Below are 6,181 nucleotides of genomic sequence, written 5' to 3' on the forward strand. Positions count from 1 at the left end.
GCCTTTGGGGCATCTTAATGTTAGCTTGAGGGAACAAAGGAATCTCACAGAAAACAGTTCATTTGAAGAAAAATGGGATTTGTGGAAAACAAATGGGAGTATGAGACCAAGCCTAGGAGGCAATCCGAGATATCTGTAGCTTGCCTTTGAAGCATTGAATCTCCAGGGTCTGCGCAAAAGTAGAAATAGCTCCTCACCCAAAGCCTCCAGACCCAGGGGGAAGGCTTTCAGTGATAGAAGGCAACACACTTGCAAAGGGAAGCTTCCTCTGCTGTTTTTCTGCTGGCCCATGCCAAGCTGAGCACTCTGGAAACTTCAGTGTTGTTAAAGACACTGCAGAAACTGACCTGGGCTGTGGGAGCTACTTGGGGACCTGTAGGATAGTCCACTAGAAGCCTTAGGAACACAGCGGAAACAGGACAAGAGTTTTCTTGGGACAAATGTCCTGCATTTTCACAAGATCCTGTTGATAAAGTGACTGTGTACTCAACTCTAGACGAGGGTAGTTTAAGGAACTGGATTACACATATGTCTATATAGGTCCAGCAAAATGAAAATAAAGTAAACATAGGTAATTTCAGTTTCCTTGTTTTGTGACAGCATCAGTAAAGGATTATACATTTCTAGAACTGAGATGAAGGTACCACTGAGTATGCTTAATGAGCACTATGGTGAATGTTCTGTAGTGATTAAGGTAAGCCTCACAAGTTTCTGACTCTGAAAACCTGAGCCTTACTCCAAGACATCTGACTACAGGGTTAGAGATTGTAGTTCAGTGGTACAACACCAAATTATCACCCATAAAATCCTGGATTGATTGGTAGGGGGCTGGGGGGGATTTTACTCTAAAGAAACCGAAAATATATTTGATTTATATTATTATTCTTGTCAGGAAAAATATTCCATTTTAGATAAAATATTCTGTATGATTTTACAACCTTATGAAAAGTTCATGTTTATGATGAAATAAATATATCTGACTCAAGTAAGAATCAGGGTGGGTAATAACTTCTGTTGTACAGGTTGTGTTTACTTCACTCAGTATGTTTTATCTTTTGATGGAATTAAAAAAATTAATCATGGATTCCTTTTTGCTGTAGGCCTGCTGGGTGCTGTCAAAATGGGCAAGTTCATGAAACACGGGAAAGTGGTGCTGGTCCTGGCCAGACGCTACTCTGGACGCAGATCCATCATCGTGAAGAATATCAATGATGGCACCTCAGATCACCCCTACAGCTATGCTTTGGTGGCTGAAATTGGTTGCTATCGCTGAAAAGTGACAGCTAACATGAGCAAGAAGATCACCAAGAGATCCAAGATCAAGTCCTTTGTAAAGGTTTATAACTACAATCACCTTATGCCTACAAGGTATTCTCTGTATATCCCCTTGGACAAAACTGTGGTCAACAAGGATGTCTTCACCTCCCATGCTCATGGGTAGGCAGAATCAATATAGTGAAAATGGCCATATTGCCCAAATTGTTACACAAATTCAATGCAATCCCTATCAAAATCCCAGTTACATTCTTCACTGAAATAGAGAAAGCAATCCATAAATTCATATGGAACAGCAAAATACCTGGAAGCAATTCTAGACAAAAAAAAAGCAGTGCAGGAGGTATCACAATACCAGACTTCAAGCTCTACTACAGGGCCATCAAACAAAAACAGCCTGGTATTGGTATAAAAACAGACCAGAAGACCAATGGATTACAATTGAAGATCCAGAAATAAAACCGCACTCTTACAATCAGCTGATATTCGACAAAGGAGCTAAAGACATACAATGGAATAAACATAGCCTCTTCAACTACTGGTGCTGGGAGAACTGGGCAGCCATACGCAGAAAACTCAAAGTAGACCCAAGCCTATCACCAGGCACCAAGATCAACTAAAAATGGATCAAGGACCTCAATATCAGACCTAAATCCTTGAAACTACTGAAGGACAGAGTAGGAAAGACACTAAAACTTATAGGCACAGGAAAGAACTTCCTGAATATAGTCCCAGGGGCACAACAAATAGGGGAAAGACTAGACAAATGGGAATACTACAAATTAAAAAGTTTCTGCACAACTAAGGACATAGCCACCAAAATAGAAAGACAGCCAACCATATGGGAAAGGATCTTTACCAGCACAGCAACAGACAAAGGCCTGATATCTGTCATCTACAGAGAACTCAAAAAACTAAGCCCCTCCAAGCCCAATAAACCTATTAGGAAATGGGCAAAGGAACTAAAGAGAGACTTCACAAAAGAAGAAATAAAAATGGCAAAGAAACACATGAGGAAATGTTCAACATCCTTGGTAGTAAAGGAAATGCAAATAAAAACAACCCTGAGATACCACCTCACTCCAGTTAGAATGGCCTATACTCTGAACTCAGGCAACAACAAATGCTGGAGGGGGTGCGGGGAAAGAGGAACCCTTCTCCATTGTTGGAGTGCAAATTAGTACAACCACTTTGGAGAACAGTATGGAGGTTTCTCAAAAAACTCAACATAGACCTACCCTATGACGCAGCCATACCACTCCTAGGCATCTATCCTAAACAGAAAACCCCAAGATATCAAAAAGACATTTGTATTTCCATGTTTATTGAAGCACAATTCACAATAGCCAAAATATGGAAACAACCCAGATGCCCCTCCACAGACGAATGGATCCAAAAAATATAGTACCTATACACAATGGAATACTACATAGCGATTAGGAATGGTGAAATATTGTTATTCGCAGGGAAATGATCAGAACTCGAACAAATAATGTTGAGTGAGACAAGCCTAGAACACAGAAAACAAAGGGGCATGATCTCCCTGATATATGACTGTTAACAAAGGGAGACGGAGAGACAGTAGAGACCAAGTCTGTGAAACCAAAAACTGCTTGTCAAATAGTATTCCCCCACGATTGGGGCAGCGACCCAACAGTATGTAACTAAAACCAAACAATTACTCAACATATAAAGGTCAAAAATTGACCTCTCAGGGGAATACAATAGCTCAAAAGCTATGTATGTATGTTCATATAAGACTACTGTCAACATATTGTCTAATATCGAAATTGCATTTAAAGCACTAGGCAAACTTTCTTGGGCGTGGCCACGTGGCTACTGTATATGTTCTTGATACATTGTATATTGTATATATGTCTACCTGACTTAGAGAAGGGATAGAAACACAGGGCGTAAGATATCACAAGAAATGTACACACTGCCCTAATATGTAACTGTACCCTTTTTGCACAACACCTTGTCAAAAAATTTGTGTTCAATTAATAAATAAATTAAATTAAAAAAAAAAAAAAAACAAGGATGTCTTCAGAGACCCAGCTCTTAAACGCAAGGCCCCACGGGAGGCCAAGGTCAAATTTGAGGAGCAATACAAGACCAGCAAGTACAAGTGGTTCTTCCAGAAGCTTTGATTTTAGAGGTTTTTTTGTTTCCATCATTAAAAATGGGGGGGAAAATTAATCATGGAAACTACTGGTTATATAGTAGATCCAGCAGCTAAAAATATCTATAACAATGAGAACAATAAAGAATTTCCATAAATTGTATGTCTATTTGCAGTAATCTTTTCAATCCCTTGTATATGTCAAAGAGAGTCTGTATTTTAACTATTAATAAGCTGTTTTATATTTGCATTTGTTTCTTCTTTGCTTCTTCCTTTCTTTGCTTGTCTCTCCATTCTGGTACTGGAGATTGAAATCAGAGCCTCTTATACTTCACAAGTATGTTTGTGATCTACCACTTAAGCCATGCTCAAAGTTGTTATTGCTTTGAAATTATAGGCATGAGTATGTTTTGTATGTTTTATATTTCATGAACTGAAATATAGAAATTATGGTTTTGCACTTATTAGGAAATCAAATCTGATTCAATATGTAGTATCAGGTAATGTACTGATATTAAGTGCATAAAAGAAAGGTACCGGTAGTTGTGGTTGTAAGGTTGAAATGTTACAGAAGCAATTTTAAAAGAATATTAATAATATATACTTGAAAACCATCAAAACAATACACTGAGGCTATATAAAAATATTCACAATCTTTGTCCAGGAGAATACTACATTAAGAATATTTTCACTTCCTAGTGGAGATGTTTAAGAAACACCTCTGTTGATTATGGAAGAACAAACCTATTGATTATGATTATTCATATATCATTTCCAGTTTTTCAATTGGTACAAAAATATTTCACTTTTAATATGATAACCATATTTGCTTTGGCAAATAATCTTTGTCATGTTTCAGTGGTTTCTTTTTATTTCTCTTTTACATTTAGCATTGGGAAGTTCTTCAGGCACTTTTAGCATCTATGATAGATTATTCTTGGTCAAATGTTATCAATGTATTTGCTCTAATAAGCCAGTACGTCTCAGACACTTAACACAATAAACATTTATTTCTGATTCATATCACAGTCTGAGATGGGTCATTGACTCAACAAGGGGCCAGTGCTCCAGTTTTGACATGCTTCTTGAAATAATGTACTCTAAAATCATCAGAAAGGAGACCTAGAGGCATGTGGGAGATATTTTTAGGTGCATGGACCTGAACGTGGTTTTTGTGACTTGTATCCACACTACTCTGACCAAATCTTGGTGTCATACTCTGTGTGACAAGGAAGAGTCTCTTCATGCATGTTGTGAAGAAGACACAGTAAAGAAAGGCAATGGTGGGCTGGGGATATGGCCTAGTGGCTAGAGTGCCTGCCTCGTATTCATGAGGCCCTGGGTTCAATTCCCCAGCACCACATATACAGAAAATGGCCAGAAGTGGCGCTGTGGCTCAAGTGGCAGAGTGCTAGCCTTGAGCAAAAAGAAGCCAGGGACAGTGCTCAGGCCCTGAGTCCAAGCCCCAGGACTGGCCAAAAAAAAAAAAAAAGAAAGGCAATGGTATCCCTCTGCAATGGTAGCTCCTTTGCCATGATGTCATCTAGTTCTCTACATTTTCATCTTCATTACCACAGAATTGTACACAATGATCAACAATGCCTTTTAAATTTACCACCTTTGTCTTCCTTGTGTATAATTTCTTGATTTAGCTTCAATCTGGCTCACCTGATACATATCCATTGATTTTTATAAGAAGCAAGTCTTTAGCAATGACAAATTGTACTGCAATAAACATAGTTGTGCTGGTGGCTTTAGTATGGTCTTGCTTGTAATCTTTTGGGTAGATGCCCAAAAATGTGGCTACTGGGTTGTAGGGGAGCTCAGTGTTTAGCCTTCTGAGGATCCTCCATATGGCTTTCTAGAGTGGTTGAACAAGTTTACACTCCCACCAACAATGTGGGTAAGGTTCCCTTGTGGCCACATACCCTCCAGCATTTTTTATTATTAGTTTTCCTGATAATAGACATTCTTACTGGGGTGAGGTGGAATCTCATTGTTGTTTTGATTTGCATTTCTTTTATGGCCAGTGATGTAGAGCACTTCTTCATGTGTCTCTTGGCCATTCTCATTTCCTCTTTAGATAGGTCTCTTTTTAGGTCTTTAGCCCATTTGTTGAGGGAGTGGTTAGTTCTTTGAATTTGTTTTGGAGGGCTTTAATTTTTTGAGTTCTACATATATTTTAAATATGAGGCCTTTTTCTGTATGGTCAGTAAAAATCTTCTCCCAATCTGTGGGCTTTCTATTTATCTTCTAGGTTATATCCTTTGCCATGCAGAAGCTCTGTAGTTTGATGCAATCCCATTTGTCCAATCTTTCTTTGATTTGTGGTGTTTCTGGGCCTTTATTAAGAAAGTTTTGGGGGCTGGGGATATGGCCTAGTGGCAAGAGTGCTTGCCTCAAATACATGAAGCCCTGGGTTCAATTCCACAGCACCACATATGCAGAAAATGGCCAGAAGTGGCGCTGTGGCTCAAGTGGTAGAGTGCTAGCCTTGAGCAAAAAAGAAGCCAGGGACAGTGCTCAGGCCCTGAGTCCTAGCCCCAGGACTGGCAAAAAAAAAAAAAAAAAAAGAGAGAGAGAGAGAGAGAAAGAAAGTTTTGTCCTGTGCCAAGGAGCCCAAGTATTTCTCCTATTCCTTCTTGTACAGTTTTCAGGGTATCTGATTTTAACTCAAGGTCTTTGATCCATTTGGAATTGATTTTGGTGCAGGGTAATATATAAGGATCTAGTTTTAGTTTGTTACAGGTGTTGAACCAGTTTTGCCAGCACCATTTGTTGAAG

General features: G+C 38.9%; 1 pseudogene; it reads left to right on the top strand.

Moving 5' to 3' along the window:
* The first annotated feature begins 1,090 nt into the window (after positions 1–1,090).
* LOC125357715 lies at positions 1,091–3,425 on the top strand (annotated as a pseudogene).
* The last annotated feature ends 2,756 nt before the right edge of the window (positions 3,426–6,181 follow it).

The sequence above is a fragment of the Perognathus longimembris genome, chromosome 9 (assembly GCF_023159225.1).
Source record: "Perognathus longimembris pacificus isolate PPM17 chromosome 9, ASM2315922v1, whole genome shotgun sequence".
Taxonomy (NCBI): domain Eukaryota; kingdom Metazoa; phylum Chordata; class Mammalia; order Rodentia; family Heteromyidae; genus Perognathus; species Perognathus longimembris.